Source organism: Cygnus olor, chromosome 13 (assembly GCF_009769625.2).
Source record: "Cygnus olor isolate bCygOlo1 chromosome 13, bCygOlo1.pri.v2, whole genome shotgun sequence".
Classification (NCBI taxonomy): domain Eukaryota; kingdom Metazoa; phylum Chordata; class Aves; order Anseriformes; family Anatidae; genus Cygnus; species Cygnus olor.
This window is the reverse complement of record NC_049181.1, coordinates 3,950,401-3,975,276: the sequence shown is the minus strand read 5'-3', so window position 1 is coordinate 3,975,276 and position 24,876 is coordinate 3,950,401. Positions and strand designations below refer to the sequence as shown.

The window sequence follows — 24,876 nt, the reverse complement described above, 5'->3', positions numbered from 1 at the left end:
AATCTGCGCCTGTTTGTAATGCTCTAGAAAGCTCTGTAAAACACCATTTACATTAGATATGGTAATAACTCTTATATTAGTACTATTTAGGTATTTTCCTACCAATATTTCAACGTACTGCACGTATTTTAATGTAATTTGTGAATTTAAAGGTACAGCGTGGCCTCCAACCTACAAGGTAAAGACTATATGTTGCAGAGGTGTACAGAATATGACAACTATGTACAGTCTGCTTCAATCGAGGTAGCAATCAAGGAGAAGTCATAGCTGTTGTTTTATAAAGAATAACAGATTATGCAATGCATTTCATAATGTTTAAAATGCTTTGTTCTGTTATTGTATTGTATCCTGCATTTTTCTTCCCCTGGCTTTCTGCTATCAGTAACATAATTTTCCCATGAGCTTTGTGAATTGAGTACCTTAGTATAACATACAAATTACTGCCCTCGAGCTGCAGATTGAATCTTAAAGCAAATGTAACCAACTGAATTGGCAGGAATGGTTTGAAAAAAGGAAGGGAGGAAGGGAGGGAGCTTTGCTCAAATTCTGCATACTAGTATACTAGTATTCTCTCTAACCATGTGTAACTTATGTTGAGTGTTCCTTAACACTTCACAGAAACAATCACCCAGCTGTGCTAAAGATAGGAAACAATTTGCAGATAACAATGGTGTAACTGAATCTCAGTATACAGGAAAACTTCCCAACTTCTAGCTAAGGGATTAGAGATGCTTCCCAAATTTGTTTTGGGAGAAGACCCAAATTTGAGCCAATTTTCCGACTTTCACACACTGATTTTTTTTTCCATGAAACACAATCCCATTGGCTGTAATAAAAACGAGAGCTGGCTGCAACCCCAGCCCTTCTTGGGTGATTAAGAAACTTGGGCAAGAGAACATCCCCACAGTCCTTGTGCCTCTATAAATGCTGTTAAGGTGGGTGGAGGAGCAGGTGATTTCAGTTCTGTTCACAGCTATGTGGACCTCTGATGAGCTGTGAAGGTGGGGGAGAAGTGTGGGAAGGTCAGTAAATCTATTGTGTTTCTATGAATCAGATAGTTATGGTTTTTTTTGTGTGTGTGGTTTTTTTTTTCACTTATGTGTGAATCTATACCAAATTCCCCTGTAGTCTTAGATGCTAGTAATTATTGACTAGGATGCAATACAACTGAAGTTTTATTGCCTCATTAGAGGGATCTCTTCCACTCTGATGCTTCCAGGGATGTCTCCAGTCACCTCCCAAGGTACCTGCGCTAAGCAATAGAAGATAGATTGGGTGATTGGTTGCTTTCTCAGGGGAAAAATGTTTTGAGTATCTTCAATGTTTTCATTCTCATGGTAGCTACAGGTAGCCTAACACTGTTGGTGTTTAGGGTGTTTTTTGTATGTGTGGATTGAAAGCAGATTGTGCATGAAGGATTCACTTCAGCAGTCTATAGTGCTTCAGCCTTTTCAGTGTGGGTGTATCTATATACATGTGCAGAAATATACATGCATATAGCAGGAATCATTTCTCTTAACACTGAAATGCAGCTAGCCCTTCGATGAGATGTGGTGACTGTTAAGTAGTGGACAGAAATATTAGATAACTGAAGAAAAAAGAGGAGAACATGACAAGTTATGTGCAAGAGGTTTTAGTTGAGATATATATTAATGACCTGTATTGGCTTTGCGTGAAATACATGAGCTTCATACATTAGTACTGGCAGAAATGGCAGTGAATACTTAACACAAGTCAGAACTCTTACACTTCCATGTTTCATATTCAATATATCTTTCTAAGTGTGTTATTCATCGTACCAAAAGTGATATAAACAAATCCTGCTCTGCAGGCTGCTGTTTACTCTCCAAGAGGCATTTTAAGAGCAAACCTTCCTTCCTTGACATACCACAGTGACAAATTACAGCTAATACTTCTATATCCAGTAGGAAAAGAACATAGCAGTGGTAAGGATTTATATAGTAGAGAGCAATGTGGCATATGTAACTGGCTGGCATTTTTAGTGCCCTGCCTTGATTTGAGACAGCTTTGGTAAAATGTAGCTTATCTTCTTTGTCCTTGACTATTTCAAGATTTTTCTGCTTGTTTGCTTTCTTTTGTATATAAAGCTAAGAAAGCTTTGAAGATGTATTTATAACAAATCATATGACATTTCTATACAATCTCAAAGAACATACTCGAATAAAGAAAATGAGGGGAAAAAGTGGAAACTATGAATAAAAATAAATGCAATAAATGTTATTTTATGAATACCCAAATATATTTCTCTTAAATCTATCGAAGATCTGTAAATTTAATATGTGACATCTCATTTGGCTTTGTGTTTGAGACTGCTTTTCAAAAACATGAAAGCGTGTTAACTTTTTTTGTTGCCCATCCTCAAAATTGTTCTTCATCCCAGCATAATAGCATTAGAGCTCTTTTTAAAAAGTGGTGTCAGAAAACAAATTCTAAGTCTTAAGATCTTTCTGAAAATGAAAAAGAACCTGGTTTTAATCAAGGGCAATTTTTCTCATCACCCTATTTGTGTACAGCTGTGGAAGACTGATAGTGATTCCATTAAAATCAGATGGACTATTTGTAGGAAGGAAAAAAAAAAAAAAACAACCACATGTTCTTTAGTCCTCATAAGTAGTATTAAAATCTCACTAGACAAAATCAAGTTCCACTCAGAGGTACTTCCTTGTTCCTCTGGCTTCCTCCAGCACCACTGGCTTCTAACTCTTCCTTCTACTTAAAACCATACTTGCAATCATATTTCACTGCATAAAGCTGTATTGGAAGCAATTATAATGTGTCAGCACATTTTCAAACTTTACGCTGTTGTAGTCATAATGGTGTTAACTTTCTTATGCAGTGGCAGAAAGTGGCGTACTAAACACCTTAACTTTCATTTTATTTCCTTTACATAAATATAAGCTTGCTTTCATACCTCTGAGGATTTTGGTTCTAATTAAAACATCAAGCTCCACTCAGTTTCAATGTACAAAGTAATTTTAGTAATATGTTTCATTTGGCAACCAAAAATGGGATCAGAAAATATGCAAGCATCTTCATGAACAGAAAAAGTATATGCTAAATGTAGGACAACATTGTGAAGATCGCAAATACTGTAACCGAAAAGGATAACTGTTCACATAATAAAAATGCTCTCACATCTTTTGTTTCAGTCTACCCTTTAATTAGAGACGTCAATAAAACTTTTATAGAGTAAAGAATTATCTAACTTTTAGTCTGTGCTAAACAGTGAATTTCTGACAATAGCTTCAAGAGTGTGAGTCTAGGGTAGTCCAGGGAAGGAGCAACACACATCTGGAAGGTGCTTCAACCATTGTCCTTTTTTGGTGTGATTTACAGAGCTGAAGGCAGGTATTGGGTTGTGAATGTAACAGCACAGCCATAAAGATGTCTAGTACTATGAGTTAGTTCCTCCATAGAACAAAACTATACAATTCTGGTTTTCTTCCCAGAGTAGCTAAAAGTGCTTTATTTTATCATACATATTGCTCACAGAAAGACTGAATATGAATGTAGTCTTATCCATAGCACATAAGAATCATGTTGTGTTGACCAAAAATAAGACGGAACAAAGACTTCTAATTCTGTATTTGTGTCATGCATTATCATTAGCATGTACCTGGCGTCCCTCAGAGATGCATAGAATAATGTCATTGGGCATTCTGTGTATTTGGAGAAAGCTAGGCTATAAAAGGTCTGATTCAGCCATGATGTCTGAGATCTTTGTTAGTCCAAAGTCATGAATTGTTTATCCTTCTCACACTTTTCCTTATGAGATAATGAGGATTTTTCACCTTCTTTTGTCCTGATTAGTCATAAGTTGCTTTTTCTTCCTTTGCTCTTACTCACTTAGAAAACAGAAGGAAATCATGTTATTCTCCAGTTTGTTTGAAATATGTGAGTAATGTGGTATCCCGTTTTTTAAACGATAAATATTTGTTTTCTCTTCTTAATACCAGCATTTACAGTCGGCAGTGACTCAGGAACTCATTCAAAACCTCAGTGACTAAATGAAAAGTAGAATACTTTACTTGCTTCTCTATGGTGGCAAGAGTAAGACACGTACTTGTGCTTGTAGCTATTTTCTGCTATTTTTTAATTATCTTTTTAATTAATAAACAAACAAAAACGTAAGGATGGTATAACCCTGTCTTGTATCAGACTTAGTTTCTCTTTTGGTGTTAGGAGAGTCTGAGTTAGGTGTCCTCAAATGTAGCCAATACTCTAATTGTGGAAAGACTGTTAAGGAGTCCACCTCTTTCCATTGATTATAAGTAATGAAGTTTGTTGGTTAGGAGATGCCCATATCTTCATTCAAAATTTCTGGCTCTGTAACACTGAGTTAAAAAGGCCTTCTTTGCATTTCTTAGTATGAGCTGTTCTTTCCTGGATATGACATTCTAAAATAGAAATCCTGATCTTTTAAACTGTCATGCATTCTGCTGACAGGCAAGCTAGTCTCAAAAGCTATATACCTGCCTGACCCAAACCGATAAACAAAGGAAATCCAAACCCATATAAAATATAAAGGAATAAATTTCATGTGAAGTTAATTCTGTGAGAAGGACTACGTTGGTTGAAGATACTGGAAAAGGTAATTAAATATGTTCCTGTGATTCTTAAGCAGATACAGCCCATTTCAGCAATAAACCTTTTTCATGTTTGATAGGCTTTGCGGAGATAAAAATGATTATGAGTTTTCCTGTTGATAGGAATTACAGTTAAGTAAATTCTCTTCTAACCTCACATTGCCCTAGAACTGTTACTGTTGTTGCTTTGACTTGAAACAGTTCTTTTCCTTTCTTTCTTCCACTTATTTTTTTTTTTATAGACAGAAAACCTTTTGAAAACTGTTTTTTTTTATTTTTTTCCCCATAGAAGCCATTTCTTTAATGATATGTTTGGAAAAGCAAAGTGCTTTTTTTTGGTGCTTTACAGATAACCTGTTATTTGAATGTCTAACAGTCCTTTATGTCTAGCAAATGGTGGATCGGATTAGAAGGAAACTTTGCACCGTAAAAATGTTTTCTTAAGTTTTGTATAAACATTCCTTTCAAGGTTGAAAGCAAATAAACAAATATGCAACATGGAGAACATGTCATCCTTACATGAGGAACTGTTGGTGTTTTTGCCTTTTTTAATCTTGTTAAAATTTGTGCAGGGAGTTGCCATGAGCATTATTCTCTTTTCCAAATAGTTTCGTAGAAAGCTGCTAATCTGTATGTGAAATAAAACTAAGCATTCTTATTAATTTTTAGAAAGGCCACTTTGCAAATCAGGGATTATTAACATGAATTCAGAAGAACTGTAAAAAAAACTGCTTTGTGGAATGATCTTTCTTTTAGACAGTAACACTTTGCTAAACTGTAGATACTTTTTGGAAAATATTATTTCTTGAAAACATTTCACATTATAGCTTCTCTTTTTCCAGTGGTGATATCTTGCTTTCATCCTATGAAAATGATGGCATCCTATTTTGAAGTTATAAATAACTTCATTTAAATCTTGTTTTTGTAACCCTTGGGGGGTGTGTGTTTGTTTGTTTGAAAAAGCCAAAACATCAGCTATTTAGATCCAAATTATTTAGTGAATCAGGACACTTGGTGTCATATTATATTAAAAGAAAAAAGGCGGGGGGGAGAGGTGGGGAATCTATAGAATTTACAACGCTATACTTTTGCACAAATCTAATTCACAGTTCTTTTCCCAGAAAGATATTATCTAACTTTCTTATGAATTACCAGTTAGATGGTTGATTTCCTTTCTTTCATTATTTTAACACTGGTAGAGTTGTCTAATTAACAAAACAAACAAAAATTAATATGCTAGCCAGAGTAGAACTTTTGGTGATTGTTACTAGGATGAAAGAAGTCAGCACTTCACCTCCAGCTTAACGAGCAGGGATTAACATCACAGAAGTGAATACCTGCATCACTTGTAAAACACACAACCTGTTTTACTGGCACAGTATTGATCTGATGTACCTCACCATGACTCCTTGCTGTTTTGGGTTTATGAATATAGTGTTCCTTGGGTTGTACAATTTTTCATGAACATTCAAGCATTATTAAAATAATGCTTAATCATTGTGGATTGCACATTAAAGCTTCTGGAAATGTTTTCTTTCTCAAACTGGAGTAAGAATGCAACTCCGCTCATATTTAAGTAGGAAGGAAAATAACAGTTTAGAAAAATGAGGAAGAAACAGCTCCGAGCTTTTTTTTTAAAGGAACTGCTCTTCTAAGTTTTCAATTAAAGTGAAAACCCTTCTGTGAGCATCTCCTTTTGATGTAGAATATGCTTTTGGTCATTGAAGATTTCCAGCACTTTGAAGCACCTGATCACACTGATTACTGCTGAAGATGTTGGCTAAACAAACCTGCACAACATATCACTTTGACAAGAGACGGTGCTAGCTTGCAATCAAGACTATAATGAGTGATTTATTTGTTCCCTTCTCCCTGGGCTTACCCATCATTACATGTTCATTAAGTAATAATTGTCATTGATCCACGGGCCTATGTATGGATGATGGTAAAAGAAACGGGGCTATTAAACCTTCACTGGGTATAACAAGTGCATGCCACAACCAATAAGGTAGATTAATGAGAAGAATTAAACTAAGGATAGTTGCATTATGGACCACTTCCTTTCTTTTCATTTTATTTACGACTAAAGTTAAGTGTATGTTTTAGACCTTCAGAAATAAAAGTTTAACAACATCAAACAGAGCCATGGCCTAATACTACACTGTTCAAGTACTCTGACCTTCAACAGCAGCTGGTCATAACTTAATGTAATAACTGAATTGGTTTGGAGGTTTTCAGATTAGTTGAAATAGAAAGACAAGGGTGTATCACAAATAAAATTCAAAGCCAAATAAGGGTTCTAATGGGTCATTAGTGGGTAAGTCCTTGTATAAATATTTAAAAGATCAAAAAGGCCTTGTATCAAGTGGATGGTGGCAAAGTTATGATGTTTCAAAATATGGTATTTTATTATACATGTTCATCTATATTATTTTCAAAAACTTATGTAGGAAAATATTTTGGAATCTACCCGTTTGGTCAGCTAACATCACAACAGGCAATGTTGCTGTAAACCTTTCTAAAGAGTTGTGTGCCTCTAGAGACAAGATGCTGTTGCTTCCAAAATACGTTCAGCTTTAGATGTATTGGTGTCCATATTCCTATATATTGAAACATTATTCCCTGCATTATCAAGCAATACCTATAATCCTTATTTTAGTAGCTTCTTCAAGCTGTATATTCATGCCTAGATAGAATTATTGAAAGTTTTCTCTTGGTAATTATATTTGTTTCTGATTTTATAGCATAATTTATTTATTTGTTTGTGTTCCTTTGTTCTATTTTGCTTTGTTGCATCTGAAAGCCAGGTAGGTACATGCTGCTATTGCTATTGGGCCAAATGTTATTGGCTGTCTAACAAAGTTGATGTGTTTAGATCATAGATTACTTCTGCTTTTCACTGTGGTCCCAGGCCTCCTGCAATCAATATTTTAATAAAAAAGGAAATGTTTTTTGATTATTTTTTTTTTCTTTTTACAGACTGAAAGGTCAGGACAACACATAATGAGAACAAAAGATGGAGTAAAAACAACATGAAAAATTCTTTGGGGAAATAGGAGAGGGTTAATTAAGTGTACTGATTGCAGTCGTTTTATTGTCTCAGAAAGCACTGTCCTGTGTTAGTACTTTAAAATACAGCTTTAATTATTATGCTAGGTAAGAAAACTACCCTAGGGTAGATTCTGCCAATGCTTTCCCATTGATTGCTACAGAAGTCTAATACTGCAGTATTTTCTCTGCTACTACTGCCAGGACTGGCTTAGAATATCTACTGTAACTGCTTGTAATTCAGAAGCAGTACGGACTCTGAGGCACAAGTCTCCAGTCTGCATCTCAATCCCAAAACAGAGTTGTTGAAAAGCTGGATAATTATTTTCAGGTTTTAAGGATGGAAAGTAAGAGAAGGATTGTTTAGCTTTTTAAAGGAATAACCTATAACTATTTTTAATCACTTAAAAAAAAAAAAGTTGCATTTATTGTAGCCCTATTTACAAGAGGAGTTTAACCCAGTTGTCCCTCATCTGAATTTTCCTGAACATGAGATGAATATCAGAAAAGAATGCAATTAGTTGCAGAAACACTTGGTTATATGCTTCCTATCAGATGGAATATTATCCTTGCCTACTGGGAGTTACAGGAGTAGAGGCTAGCTTTTTGTAATGGAAGATAAAGACATCCACCCGTCTTTCACATACCCAGGTACCCCAGAATTTTAAGCAAAATAGGCCACCGTATTGGAACATTAATATGGGCACAGAAACCACATAAGCACCCTGCGGAGAAAAAGAGAAAAGCATCCAAATCAGAGATTCTTAGACTGTAGAAGAAAATAATCAAAGAGTAAATTTTAATGAAGCATCTGAATAAACAATAAGATAAGACCCATCCAAGTTCCATGCAAATTTACTTTCTTGATGGTAGGAACAGTTAAAATCTGAGTAAGACTAGAATGGCAATTCTAGAATCGGGGGGGGGGGGGGGGGGGTCATAACAAGAGTATGTTTCTTCCCCGTTTAACTCAATTTTTAAGAGGACATAAGATGTGTCGTCTTTAATGAATTTTAACCTGTATTCATTTGGAGGGGAAAAAAAAAAGAGGGATAGTCTTATCAGTATATGCTCAGAGATAAATTGGTTTCTATCCTATTATGGAAAATGTGTTTGCAATTAGTCTCACAATATTTATTCTTTCATAGTTGTTATTTAAACTACACAATTGTCTAATATAAGAACAGCTACATTAAATCATGGATATGCCTATGCCTAAGTGATAGTTCTTTCATTTTTATCAAGAGAAAGGTATGTGCAGGAGCAGAGATGAGGAAACTATCAGAATTTTCTGGGGAGGGGAGAAAATAGGATGTGTGTTGAGTATATTAACTTTAGATAGATCCATATTAGAAGCTTGACAGCAAAACATTTTTTCAGCGTTTGCCTTTATTAATTTTGAAACTAACCCCATTGGGAAACATTCAGTGAAAGACGAAGTAATTCTTTTCAGTTTGAACCTATATTTGACCTACTGTTGTTTAAAACAAACAACAAATTGGGGGAGTGATGTTAAGAAGGTTGGAGTGTTATGGTCTGTTCTCAATAGAAATGAAATACGTAAATACTTCTATCCAGATATTTTTACAGCTATGGCATTACATTAAGATGCAGAGAATATAAAATCTACAGTCTACTACCAAGGTTTGGTAAAGTCTTATGCCAGGAAGCCACTGAGTAGTAAATAGTAACTGAAAGTCTTCTGTGAAGAAGTTATTTTGTGACAGCTGAGTTGTTTAAAAGTTGGGTATGGTGTCAAAGCCAGTCGGTTAGATTCTTTCAGTGGTCAAAGGAAGAAATAGCTGTACTAAGAGAGGTTTTAGACACTGGTCTGAGGGGCTGCATTGCCACCCCATAGGACTTCAGGGCTATCGTGGCAGTGCTGCAGAGGCACTCTCCTTTCAGCTTAAACAAAGCAAGGCTTGGCAGCTCTGACACAAATTAGAGTGGCATTAGGGTTGGGGGGGGGTGGGGGAAAGGACACTAGGACACTACACCTCTTCACCAAAACAGTTCCTATAACAAAGATGTCTTGCATTTCAATTATTTGGGGGTCAAGTCAAATAGATACTGGGATTTTGTTATTTGGTTTGCAGTCTGAATCTTGTGTCATGACTATCAAAATAAATTACTGTCATTTGACTTGAATGAGCAAAAAGGAGCCATTTCTAGTCTTGCTTTCGTTATTACCTCTGTAACAGTCTGTAAACTCAACTTTCTGGATTTAATTATTTATGATCTTTTACAGAGTTTTATAAAAGGTAAAAATCCCTCCCTTTGTTTTCAATTTCAGTGAAGAGATTAAAAAACCCTAAGTACTGATTTGATTAGCCTTAGGTTGACCTTTACTAATAAAACTTGCTTATACAATTGGTGAACTTCCACACTTTCTCGCTTTCCTGGAATCAACTTAGTATGCTACTACACAGCACAAAATGGCAATACTTTAATCACCAAGTAAGCAAGGATTTTTTTTTTTTATGACCTGCTCATTGGCCTGGGACAGCTCAGAACTTTCTTCTGCCTACTTTGCCATAAATAATGAATTATCCTGAGGACACAAGCGATAACTTATTCACATCTAGGACAATGTTGTCCTTGGTCTTTGATAGCACCTCATTTTCCCTCAATGCATTAAACAAAGCACACTAATATAATTCATCTTGTAATGGTAGCATCTTGCTGTAAGGATGTAAAATGGAATGTTACATTAAAAGCTCTTGAAAAACATCTTGAAAAACATGAGAGATCCTTTACCAGGGTAGGTAAATGTTCTATGTTTAGCCGTTACTTGCAAACTATGCTTTCTTTTTTATTTGCATATTTACTGTATAAACAACTTATCTGTTAGTGACTTGGTTTGTTTTCTTATTGATTGATTGCCTTCATTAAGGAAAACAGTCCAGTTTTTAATTTTTTAAGTTTTTAATTTTTTATACAGAATGACAAGGAAATACTTACACTTAAGTGTCAATGCTGTTGTTAGTTTCTGGAGTGTCTTTCTCCTAAATAATGGTTAGTCTCTCTTCATGCAGGTTTGAAGTTTTTCTCTATAAAAAGTAGTACTGACAGAATACTGGAAGTTTCTTTTTAATTGTGCTATGTTTGCGACCTAAGGAGGTAGAAAGCCTTAGCACATTTGGGAAAGGATAATCCTTTTAAAAGTTACCTTTTGAAATCCATTATCATGCATATATTCAAAATGAAGTTTGTGTTCACACATGGAAGAAGCCAGAGCTGATGTGAAAACTCCACCCTTATAAAATTCACATTTTCTTTGGGCAAGGGAGACATACTAATCAGCTGAGTAGTTGTCACAAGGAAATGCTTGTTTTCAAAAATGACTTAGCATTAACATTGTTTATGTGTAGTTATAGTATAACCTCCTCTTCATAATTCCTGGGTTGGCTAGCAGATAACTTAAGCTAAGTAGAATTGATGTACCTACAATGTGGGCAGTATGCTCTCACTGCCTGTCCTAGATGACCAGAAACTTGCAAACACTTTACATTTGTTGCTGCAATGTTTTTTTAAATTGAGTTGTATATATTGAAGGTATGTGCATAAATATGTTTATGGAAAAAAAAAAGCAAAGAATCTTCAGATGTTTTGGATCAGCCATGATTTTATCTATTTTTCTGACAGTTTCCTTGGTTACGTGGTGCCTAAGTCAACTCATTTTAACCAGATATTTTACTGAAAATCTTTATAATAATTATAAAGTATAGTAAGTCCACCAAAGCTAACTGCAGAGTTTTACAGCTTTTTTACTGTAATTTGTTTCTCCTTTGTTATACTGCTTTCATTCTATCTGGGAAAATGTAGTTGAGAAATTTAGTCAGACTACTACAGTTCAAAGCCCAGTTATTTTGGTACAGTTTTGTTAAGAGAAATACAGAATGGGAAGACAGGCAACAAGACCAGAGAATCTACTGCTGTGTACTTACTGTTGTCCCGTTTATCTTGAAAGGAGATAATCTAGCACTCTTCCTCCTCCTAAAATCCTTTCTAGAGAGGTACTGGAGTGGTGTAGTTCTGAAGGAGCTCTCCAGCAGTATGATACATTAGGTCACCTGTAGCAGTTCTGCTACTGACTTGTGACTCCAACAAACATGGTTATGAGAATGATGTGTAGAGGCAGAAAGACAGTTGCAAAAAAAAACTCATTGTGCCTTTCAATAAGATTTTTTTAAAAATACTTTCATATTTTCAGCATACACTGAATTATTGCTCTTCTATTATTTACACCTCAAAATTTTACTATAACTAACATATACATATTAATAAACCCCTTCTAAGACTTCATCTGTAATTGAGAATAGCTCTTATATTTGGATGCATATTTAATACAGAATCAAACTTTTCTTATTGAAGGCAAAGGAAAATGATTACTTGCTATGTATTTAATGTTAGGAGCAATACTGGTATATGAGCTGTCATCTTACACAATTTCCAAAGATGCAACATGTGATAGTTCTTACTGCACAAAACAGGCAGGCAATGTTTGCGCACAGCTTGTAGCTACAGAAAAGAGACAGAACTAAATGACTCTTTCTCCAAAGTTAAATTACTTTTCTAGCAATTGAACCCTGTACTCCTGAAAGTCTGGCCAGCACTGGCACTACTAGACCAACCCTTTCCCTCTCTTCTGTCTTCAGAAAAGAAAAATGCTCTCTGAATTGACATAGGTGGTGTAAGGCTTGTATTGCAGTATGCAGAGTACCACACCTCTGAGGAAATAATTGTGTTAGAATTGATGTGGCCTCAGCTAACTTGCTGGTGTTTCAGGGTTAGATTGTATTACTTTTCTGCTTCTTTTTCATTTATGTATTTTCATTTGTTGTCACTCTCTCAGCAACACACTTTGACAAATAAGTTAATTCTATAACTCAGAATTAGGCAAAATTAAACTTGGCTTTACCATAGCAAGACTAACTGCCAAATGGAGTGGTTGGGCTTGGAATCTCTTGCATCCAAAGGCTAATTCCTATTTCACATCCTGCTATGGAAATAGACAATTCCTTTGATTGACTATTTTAATTCAGTGCCTGCACTTTTTAAGAATTGGTTTTCATTCAAATGTAAGAATGTCATCTGCTGATGAAATGCCAAAACCTTAAACTGTGAAGACTGTTTTCATGGAAACTAAATCGTAGTTGGCTTTTTTCAAATGAACTCATATTCTTATTTTATGGATAGTAAGATGAACCAGACAATCACAACTCTTAACTTAAACCAAAAGATAAGTCTACGTGTCACTCTGAAACAATAATAATAGGAGAAGAAAAAGATCTGGATTACGTGCATAAGTTCATCTACCATATATCCATAACGAAAATGGCAATTCCTCAAGAAGTTTAATTCAATGCTCATTCCTCAGAAGGCCAATAAAAGCAGGAAAAAGTGTGGACAACTTTGTCCTATATCATTCAAACTGTACTGGAGTGCAGAATTTAGTTCAGGAAAACTGGGACAAGCAGAGAGCTGCACTACTTTGAATGAAGTGTCTTAAATCTTTCATTTGGACATTACCTGATTTAAATAATTAAACATCACACAAAGCAAAAACATCAACGTTCCCCGTTTAAAAAGGAATCCATCACTCTTCTTTATAAAGATCTCATGCTAACATTATGCAAAAGCACAACTCGGGGAAGGAACAAAGTTGTTAGTGGGGGACATTTTTTATGTAAGTATTTGAAAATACCGAGAACAGTAAGAACTCAGTATTGCTTACAAGAGTAATTGGTCTGTTAGTGAGTTTTCAGATATAAAAAGAAAAGAGCACTCATCTCTTACAGTTACACTTTGGTGAGATATAACACACATTAAATACTTTGAGTACCTGATACTTCTAAGATACAGCTTACTGAAAGTGTTGGCATAACAAATAAAAACTACTTCTCTACATTCTTACACTTCTTTTTAATTTTGGAATTGTTGTTGTGAAATAAGCTACATATTAGTATGCTTTATTGTTAGGAATATATACAAAGAGCTCTCAAGTGGAAATTTTACCTATGGGTAGACCGGTATATATTCCTAAAAGGTATTACTGCTATGGAAATTATCTTGTTTACACTTTCAGACTCTTCTCCAATATTTTCCATGTTTAAAATACAGTATTTTCCACTAAGTCTGTGCATTACTAAATATGTATATTTTAATTAGTTTAAGGTCAGTTTAGCTTAAAATATTTCCTTGCTTTTTAAATTTCTATACTACTAGTTACTGGATAAATGAAGAAAATAATGAAATATTAGGGTATGAATAAGAAACAATGAAAGTCAGTTAATTATGGGTGGTAGCCTATGTTCTCTACTCTCTTCAGCAGAGAGGCATATGGCTTTTCCCATGCTCTTACCTCTTTGATAATTTTTGCTCCATGTGTACTGACCACATGAGGTGGTATGTAATCCAGATGGTTCCAAGCTGTGTCCCTAACTGGGCGGACAATTATGTGCAACTATTAAGAGAGCAGATACAACAGCATAGATTACTACTGAGCTCGCGTTATAGCCTTCTCTGGGTTTGGGTATTTCAGTTTGCATAGGGAAAAATCAGGCAGCCTTCAATTTTCAAGAAGATTTTAGTACTTCAGTGTCTTTAAACTTTTTTACTGACTTATCCACTTAAAATATGTCAATATATTCAGAAAATGTTAGGGAGTGCTGATAAGACAGATTATTAGCAATACTTTTTCTGAAGAAGGCTAAAAGTTTAAGGAAAACAACCTTGTCAAAAATTTACCAATATACTTTTTATACACTAAGGATGGCTTGTTTTTTCTAGCTGATCAGTGACTTATTGATGAGAACAATAGAAGTGAAGGATAATTTTCATGCATATATCTAATCTTCAGGAATGTAAAACATTGCAACTGGTCTACAGTCCTTTGTTTTTGCAAAATTACTATCTGTTACAGATCAGCACAGTCTGGGAGGAATTAGCAGAATCTTTGGTAGTGATTAGTTTGTAGAAAAACTGCTCAGAGAAATATGTTCCATGTAATGGAGCATGATTGCAGTGATCATTGGTTGAAATTAACGCTGTTTTGAGGTAAAGAATTATCCCCAGCCAACAAAGTTCAGAAACAGTGCTGTATCTGTGAACTTGAAGTTTCTCTCATCTGCTGAGATGATAAATGCAGAGCATTTGTTAACCCTATCTCAAGATCTGTTTGATGGCAAGTTTCAGTCACTGCTCTTATGCATTTTTCTTTCTGCTTTACATCTGTTGTTCCTTTCCAATGCAATAAGGCTGTTTATAAAATATTTTGTGTTACAGAATAAGTGTTCTTGCTATTTCTTTCAGCTGCATTTTCAAAACATTTCTTAGAATTTTTCCCATTTTCCTCATCCTTCACAGCACTTTTGCATTAACGCTTATTGTTGTTCCTGCCTGGGCAGTGTGCAAACATCTTTGCTTATAGCATTGACTTAACATAGTTCTCCAGGTTGACAGTTGTCAGAGAAGATTGCCAATCAGTGGCACTGGGGTTTCTATCAAGTTTTTCATGGTTCTAATGCTGCACTACCAAGCACGTAGGTCTCCCTTGTATAATCCTTATTAATATTGATAAGTTCATTGACTCTCTAGGATTTTTTATGTATGAAGTTTTGCTTCTGTACATGCTAGGAAGTATTTTAGTCTCAACAATTTCGAACGTATCAGTTCTTACCTCAACTATAAGCCTCACTGGGATTAAAAGACTAGACATTTCTGTCTCTACTACACAGAAAGTTTTATATATCACATTAAGTATTCAGTAGAACAGGGAGTAGAAATTGTATCTATTCCTCTCCAGGGGAATGCTGTAACCACTGGGCTATAGGGTCATTTTAGTTGTGTAGAGAGTGCTTAATTGTTTGGGGAAATATTCAATGTGAAGGGCTGAGAGCAAGTTCGTTAACCTTCATTCTGATAATATTTCCTGAGACAGGGACAAATGGAATTACAACCTACTCTTCCATCACAAGTCAGACTCCTGTTGAGTGGAGAAATAACCCAGAAGTCAGAACCAGACTGGGGCTTGTCAGATATACATCTGATGCTGCCCTTGGACTTCTAGATCTGTAATGATTTCTGTAAGTTCATGGGAGCAAATAACAGGTGCAGACAGCTTGGGGCTACCTCAGCTTATCACCCCCGCCAGCTAGAAATCTACTGAAGACTTCTGAATATATAGAACTGGAATTGCAGGCAGTTCCAGAACTACATTGGGCTGAAAGCTAGGAAAGGACAAATGGGGAGCATCATATATGCTTCTCTTATTTGTATACTCTTATCTAGGTATTGGGTGATTGCAAACAGGATAGGAGATAAAAATTGACCTTTGTTCTGACTCGGAAAGTACACTATAACATTTTTCTTATCAACTTTAATGTAACACAGCTGTTGTCTTGCATCTTGTTAGGATACTTCTCACCAAAAAATTCTGGACAGTTGTTTCTCTAAGTCTTTCTGAGATACGTTAATTTTTGGCTCAGGTCAGTACAGATTCTGTCCAGTCCAGTTCTCTGATTAGTAGTCATGAAAATCACCAACTCCAAATCTCTTAATTGTTTTATCAATGTCTGAATCTTTCTTCTACACTAATTGGATTTCTGAATTTTAAATTTTCTAACTTTTATGTAATGTGTGCCAACAAAATCATCAGTGAGACAGCCATTGGTCAAGGTTCAGGTCCAACATTACTTAAGGAAGATTTAAAAAAAAAAAAAAAAAAACAACTTCCCTTGGCGCCAAAGGAAATTAAGCTTCTATACTTGGGAGCATTGTGCCTAATGTAAGCCAATGGTACATGAATAAAATCCTGTTATGAAAAATATTATGTAGTCACTGGAGATACCACATGGTATTTTACTTCAAGAATTTTAAATTATGTGTTTATTGCCATTTAAATGATTGGGTACAGGTAACCATATGTTAAGACACTTTGCATTCAGCAGAAGGGTCTAAAACCACAGAAAACTGTTTTCACATTGTGAGTAAACCTTTGGTATGCTAATTTTATATATGCAAGTGACAAAATTGTGATCTGCTTTCTCTCCATGGGACAGAACGATAATATATAATTCTGTCAGAACAAGATATGTAAATGAGGTCATTTAAACTTCAAGGGTCTTCATACACTTTGATACGAGTTTTCATATTACACAAAGTGAAATTTAACTAAGATAGGATTTTAAATACTGGAACTAAGTTCACTACCAATTATGATGAGAACTACCACCAAAGTATTTGGAATTTTGGACTGAGAATGAAAAATCAGACTAGATGAAAAAAAAATCAGACTAGCTCAAAACCATAAGCACAGATCAGACCTTACCTATTAGGAAAGATTCCAGCTTCTCATTTGGATTTAACAAACGTGGGAGTTGGTTCAGTTCACTTATTCACTAGAAAGCTAATGCTAAAATAGATTATACAGCTGATCTAACTCACTGTGTAATTTGGTGGTTAGATCCAGTGCCAGAGAAGCCTCACTAGACCTCAGGGGGGTAGAGAGGAATCAATGGGGGGATCCTGTACCTGAACCAGCTGAAGCATGGAAAATAATGGCATTCTTTGCAACCATGCTTGAGGATAAGGCCTGCTTTGCAGGTAAAGCCTGCCTTCCTAAATAAAAGGCACATGGCTCTGTGTCTGTTTTTCCCCAGATTACAATATAAATATAATTGATTCCAGACAGTGGCGTCCATTTCTGTTGGTCTCTTTTATTTTATTACTTTTTCCTCCAAGGTTTATTGCTGAAAGTACTTAATTAAATCTCATCATCAATGATGTAACTTCATTTATTCTTTTATGATTTAATTGCACGGAATAGCATTTAGTTAAATAGCAAATAAGGGCAGATACAGAAGCAAAGAAATTATACAAAGCCAGAAATACTTGATACACTTCTAAGCACAAAAATGTGAGACTTCCCTTTGAAATCAGTTAGGGACACTCTTCATAAATCTGGCTACTGAATGTTATTTTGTAAACTAGTAAGGATATAATACTTTCATCCCTGTGTTTTTTTTGTTTGTTTTTTTTTGTGGAGTCACTGTTGAATCATTACTTTGTGGCTCTACTAGAAAATCCCAAGAAGTTAATAGTTCTGTCAAAAAATGCCTTTTTTTACAGCTGTGACTTGTGAGGTACCTATCCAGTCTACCAAAAGTGAAAAGGGTAACCTGAAAAATAGACTATGACAGCTTGATTATTGATTCTTTTTTTCTAAAAGGAAGATGATAACAAAGGTTAGTTTACTATTGTCAGTAACTTCATAAGTCTGTGACAAAACAGATTTAACACCCAAATAATAGGAAAATCTGGTTGGGAGCTTCATTACAATTTACATTAGTGTGATATGATTTGATCCTACAGCTGCATTCACAGAACACCTGAGCCATGACACTAATGATTGCATTATCTGCCCGTTGATGCTAATGTGTATATTAATGAATCTTCTTTCCCTCTGATCACTGCTCTGAAAAGAATAAAGGAAAGATGCTGAAATTTCTGGTATAAGACTATTTTTAAAGAGTGAAATTGCATACAAAATCTGTTAATGCATTTTTATTTTTTTACCAGCCATATGTCTCCCAGTAGCTAACACAAATGCCCTTGTGTATTATGTAATAATACCTTCTTTAAAAAGAATAGTAACATATAAATGTGTTAATATATTCTTTTTTTTGCCAACCATATGTTTCAGTAGCTACCATCAATGCCCTTTCACTTCTGTGTTACATATTTCATGTTTAGAGTTTCTTTTCTTAGAGCTCAGGTATGAACCTGCCCTTAATCGAGGGGGATGGGCAGCAGTGGTGAACTAAATAAATAAGAATTACACTTTGAACTCTTACTCTTTGTGAATTGTATGTGTTGAATACAGGGGAAAAAACTGACAGTCTGCCTCAGAAAAGGCCAAAGACTGCATAAACTTGCAGATAAAATGTCTATCACATTCAGCTCAGGTGGTCATTTAAGATGAAAAGGGAAGCTACATCAGCATAACAGTGTGAGGAAGCCCACCTGCAGTTTGTGTCTGCACTGCGTTGATTGAGACACTGGGGAACTGAAAGTCATTCAGAGACAAGTACTGAGATTCATCAATTAAATATAAACCATTCAAATAAATGCAATGAAAACAAAGCCTTACATAGCTAGATTCCAATTTTGTTATATGTTTTCTCCATGATTTTCTCTTTACCAAGAAGAATAAGCATTTATGACTGGGAAAACTTGGAGCTAGAAAAATACATTCTAAGGCATTTATAAAAACCTGGAATGCATGCTCGTGTCTGCCAACAGCATAGAAAAGGCACCAAAACAGAACACTCTACTGTGATTTTTTTTTTCTTTAATGCTTCAGTTGAAGGGGCTAAGGAAATATTCAAAAATTCTGTGGTAACTAACAAACAGTAGGATGAATAAATAATTAAAAACAGTGGTCAGAATATTTTTAAATGTATCCATTGTCCTAATAATATGGTTAACTCCGTTTGTCATTTTTAGTACTGGCTTACACTTCAGAAATGTAAAAACATTTTAGGTTCATCCTCACATTTGAGAAATGTCTAAGCATTGTGCAACAAAGATATTTTTAGGTAATCGTTACTTATGGAAAATTGAAGTAATTACTAATATGAATCTGGATATGACAAACATGTTGAAAATGAAGATCATTGTGCAGAAAAGATATTTTAAAGTGTTGTGTGACATAAAAAGAACATGATTCTCCTATCTATAAAACAAATGGAGATTCTTTTTAAATTCTCTTTGCTGGTTTCTCTACCCCTGCAGTAATTTTATTAGTTTATAACGCATTGCTCCCAGGATAGCAGCAGATGGATCTGAATATATGATGGCTTTTTAACAATAGTCTGTCATCAGTGACTGCTCCTCTAAGTGTTCTTTCCTTCATTCAAAAGTTAAATGGACTCTTAAAGCATGAGAAAGAATAAATATGCAACTGTTATTACATGAGCATTATTAAGATAGAACATGCTAAAAAAAATCAAATTCCAATAAATCATATGACTACAGATGTTTGCTTAAATTTAAGAGGTCACAGATTTCTTTTTAATGGCCTATGGACATCTGTCCACACTGTAGCATATTTCTTTACTACATTTCTGTTATAGAGAATTTTTTCTGTTACACTTAGCAACAATGAATAGTCACAGCAGTTGTTTTACTATGCATTAAACTATCTGTCATATATGAAAGCTGGTAATTTATCTACCTGAACCAAAGAATTGCTTGGCTCTCTGCACAGATGTGCATGCAAAATAAGCTATCTTCACTTAGCAAGCTGATTCTCCTACCAGAAGAAGAGTGGTCTTTTTGCCAAAACAGAAATGAAAATTAAATTCAAGGCTCCAGTAGGGATAACATTACATCTCTTTTGTCTTAAATTATATTAGCAGAAGTACCTACTGATTTATTTGAACAAGTTTTTGAGTTGAAGCCCACAAAGATCAACTGTTTAAATATGTATTTTGGATACAACAAAGGCAATGCATTTGAAGACACTAAAATTTCATACAGAAGTTAGTTGAACATCATGCTTTTTTACTCTTATTTTCTTATCAACAGGAACAGTAGTATTTCTGCTTACACATGCAATGCTAAACAGTTTATCAGAACGCAAAGACCAGGTGCAGTACATGGTGTCATCATTTTTTCAGGAGACATAAATAGTTCTCTGAAATGCTTAATCTTGACCCATCAGGCCCCACTATCTAATATCTAAGGCTGCCTTCATTTCTAAAGCATATACTGCCTTTATGCTAAAGAATCCTCTTATTTAAGAGGATAACCTACTGAGACACAAGAAGTGCTTTAGGATATACTTTTACTGCAGTGACTGCTAGGGTAGTGATAGAATGAGACACTCTTCTTTACACAAGAATATACTCCCTCCCTCATTATTTAAAAATATGCTCCTTCTCATACTGTGATGTTATGGTACCATAGCTATATCTCTGATAAATATACAAAATTTCTCCTTCACTGTTTCTTTGGTATGCTACAGATGTAAATTTGTTTTGGATACGAACCTTAAAGCTGCAGTTGTGCTACAAACGTCAACTGGTATCATCCCCCAGTCCAGGCTGTGGAAGTCAAGCTGGTTTATATGGTTTGTAGTGAGCTGATTTGATTTTTTTGGTTTGGTCTTTTTTTTTTTTCTTTTTTCCCGTCAATATTTACTTTTACTGAGTCAAAAACAAACAAACAAACAAAAAACACTTCTCCCATGTAGATACATCCTGGTTCCATTTAAACATAGGCACAAAAAAAACAGTCCGGGAACACTGTTTGGAGGAACTACTAGGTCAAAACCTAAACCACCATCTTAAATTTCACAATTATTGTCGCCTTCACTCTAAATCAGTTTAGGAAATCAGATGAACCCTGCAGTGTGGTCTGGCATTGGATTTTTTTTTTTTCTCTTGACCACCTCAGAATCTGAACCAGTTTATACAAACCATTTTATAGTCTTTTTTTTTTTTTTCTTTTTTTTCGGGTAAAGGTCATGAGAAGGGAACTGCCGACTGATTGAACTCATTCTTATCTAATTCTACTTTCCTTGGCAGAATAGGAAGCACATTGTTGGAAATAAATTCATCACTAAGGAGAGGAGCCATCTGGGTATTGCTTAGGCAGTAGTTTTAGTGTGGTCTACAGTGTTTTTCTACTTAGCAGTCTCACAGTTGCAGAGTACTTTCTGTGAGTGTTTTTTGAAATTCATCCAACAGACACACATCAAATCTTATAAGAAAAAGGAGATTTGACTAGGAATACATTTTGATCTGATTTATACCAGAGTGCTTGAAGAATTATGAGAGAAGTTTAAAGTGGCTTGATGTACACCTCTGTTGAAAAGTATCGACAGCTGGACTTGATTTTCTCTTGGGTTTATTTTAATCACTGAACTTGACTTCCATTGTACTATTGCCTTTGATCCACAGTATTCAGTGTTGAATTTTCTGCATATGACATTTAAATTTTAAGATAATAAGACTGTCAAGTCTAAAAGAATTATTTTACAGAGTATCTTAAATTTGACTTTTTATGAGAATTACTTATGTGGAAGTGACAGATAATAAATGACTTGTGCTGTATTTTTATTAGGTTTTAAGCAGCTGAAATATACTGCTGACTTAAATAAATAAATAAAATCCTAAAACTAAACAGGTGTGAGCAGGTCCATTTACTTTGGAAGTGCACAGTGTTATCACACTTGGGAGAGCTGGGAAGTGACCTTGGGATTCTCACGCAGTTCTCCCCTGAGAGCAAGTTCTGTGCTATCCTTAGCACCAAGGCTTTGGCATTAGATTTATGGACAGTTTAATAAAAAGTAAGTATTCCTGGTAGGAATGTACAGGCAGTGGGTCTATAAATGAAGGCCGTGTAGATCACTGAGTCTTCTTGTAAGGGCAGAAAGATAATATTCCACTGTTCTTAATGCTCTCTTGCCCCATACGTAGCCAGCTCAAGGCAAGGCAGTAGATGCATCATTACTGTTATATAAATGAATTTCCTCTATTTTACATGAGATAAGTCCACGTTCTGAGATTTCTTACTGATGTACGTACCTAAGGCTCACACACACACAGTGATTTTAGTGAGGCTAATAGACAAACAAAAACTATTCATCTATAACGTTCCTCATTCTTATGAGTGTGAGATTAGATCCATCTCTCAGGACTAGTTGCTTTTTTCTGTGTTCAGTTTTACAGCTGGTCACGTTCTTTTTTTTTTTTTTTTTGTTAGCACAGATAAGGAAAAAATGATTCTGCATTAATACTGATCTAGGAATGGCTAAAGCAGTTTAACGGTTTAGTCTTCTGATGTTGTCAACAACCATGTAAGATCAGACCCTAAGGACACTATCAAACTATCCTATGCTTATTTTGATCTTTTGTCTTCGTAATTCAGTGTTTTTCCAAAGCTCATTTTCTGATGGTTTGCAATAATCATTTCATGACTGCATCACAAGTATGAATGGCTTTATTGCCAGTGATGTGGGAAGAGCCATATCTAACTCCACATTTCCAGGAAGTACTAGTAATGAACAATTGGATGTGGGGAAAAAAGCCTTTCAGTTTTAATTTAATCTTTTTAGGGGGACATATTGAATGGTAGGGTTTATGTACCATGGCCTGTGATGGCCACTAAAACAGAGCTGCTTTTTCTATCTGCATTTGATTCATTATTAATTTCAGACTGGGAGAAAATGTTATATTCTAGATCTTTTATGATTATCCTGGAATAAACAAGGTAACGGCTTCTCTAAGCCAGTGTAACAAGCCAAGCTAACAAATCAGCCAAGAACTAAGGGAGGGGTTTAGTGACACTGTGGGCATGTAATCTAAGAATGTTGTATTGAAAGAGAAAAAGGTAAGAAGCTTCTTTTTTTGTGTTTGTTGTTTATTTTGGTTTTATTTGTTTTTAATTTTTTTTCCCTAGCTTAGAGCCAGAACACACAAAGCTATAAGCATTTAGAGGGCAACAGTACAAAATTCTTGCTACAGAAAATCTTGATAAGGACTGAAGCTGCTATAATTTCTCTGGGACAATGAGGCTGGGGAAAGACAACTCTCTGGAAAGTTGTTGATTGAACACCTTATAAGGAATATTTTTCTGAATGAACTATGTTAGAAAAATCTGGAGAGAACGAGAAGGAAAGAAGTTCCAGTTGTAATGAGAGATAGTGAATATGGTGTTTTTTGCAGTTCCTGAATAATGCAAAATAAAGAAGTGGAGATAAAACTAATGCATATGTATTTTATATTATTCTAGTCCTTGGTAGGGGGTTCTTTGAAAATATCGATATATGATATTGAAATATCTTCTAAATTTATATAGCCAGTAATATAAGAGTAAATGTAATGCTCAAAGATTGCATAATTTCTTTTTCCTAGAATTCTTGAACCTTTTCAGTCTTGATACAAATATTGGAGGAGTCAATGGAGTTGCAAAAGAAAGAAAATAATAGGTGACAGAAAATCTATTGTGATCCCTGCTAATCATTCAGTACAGTCTTTTATCTTTGTTTCACACAAGAAATTGTTGACTTTTAGAAATAAGCTTGATGTGGTAAAGAATTATAAGCAGAGAACACTGTATTTCTGCCGTAGAAGACACTTAAGTAGAAGGCATGGGTGAACTGGAAACTTTTGTTGAGATTCTGGGCAAAAAAGAGGGTCTACGTCCTCTGGAAGAAGGGACAGGCTACTTGGGGTGACTACAAGGAATTTGCTAAGATATGCAGAGAGGAAGTTAGAAAGGCAAAACCCCAGCTTGAACTCAGATTGGCCACTGCAGTAAAAGAGAACAAGAAATCCTTTTACAAATATATTAACAGCAAGAGAAGAACCAAGGAAAGTTTCCATCCTTTACTTGATGCAGCAGGGAACGTGATCATTGAGGATAAGGATACAGCTGAGGTTCTCAATGCCTTCTTTAAATCTGTCTTTAATAGTTGGATCAGTTATCCTCAGGGTACTTTACACCCTGACCTGGACGTCTCCTGTGATTCAGGTAGAGAATCACCCCTCTGTAATCCAGGAAGAGACAGTTAGAGACCTGCTCCTCCATCTGGAATGTCACAAGTCCATGGGACCAGATGAGCTCCACCCTAGGGTGCTGAGGGAGCCAGTGAAAGTGATTGCCAAGTCACTTTTCCACCACCTATCAGCGTTCCTGGTTATCTGGAGAGGTCCCAGAGCATTGGAAGCTTGGCAATGTGACTCCCATCTACAAGAAGGGCCATAAGGAGGACCTGGGGAACTACAGGCCTGTCAGCTTGACCTTGGTTCCAGGGAAAGTTATGGAGCAAATCATCTTGGGTGAGATCACACAGCATGTGTGTGGCATCCAGGGGATCAGGCCCAGCCAGCACGGATTCACAAAAGGCAAGTCGTGCTTGTCCAACCTCATCTCCTTCTATAACCATGTGATGAGACTGGTAGATGAGGGGAAGTCTGTTGATGTAGTCTACTTAGACTTCAGCAAAGCCTTTGATATGGTCTCCTACAGTATTCTCCTGGGGAAACTGGCTGACCGTGGCCTGAACAGGTATGCTCTTCTCTGGGTAGAGAACTGGCTCAAGGGCCATGCCCAGCGGGTAGTGGTTAATGGAGTTAAGTCCAGCTGGCGTCCCATTACAAGTGATGTCCCCCAAGGGTTGGTACTGGGGCCTATCTTGTTTGATATCTTT

The 24,876-nt window shown here is 35.6% G+C and overlaps 1 long non-coding RNA gene across 1 annotated transcript in view; it reads left to right on the top strand.

The window, feature by feature from the left end:
• The first annotated feature begins 965 nt into the window (after positions 1 to 965).
• The window catches only part of LOC121077384, a 36,392-nt gene continuing 12,481 nt past the window's right edge, over positions 966 to 24,876 (top strand). The window contains exon 1 of the long non-coding RNA XR_005824009.1: positions 966 to 1,022. This is a non-coding gene — a long non-coding RNA (uncharacterized LOC121077384). The remainder of the gene's footprint in view (positions 1,023 to 24,876) is intronic.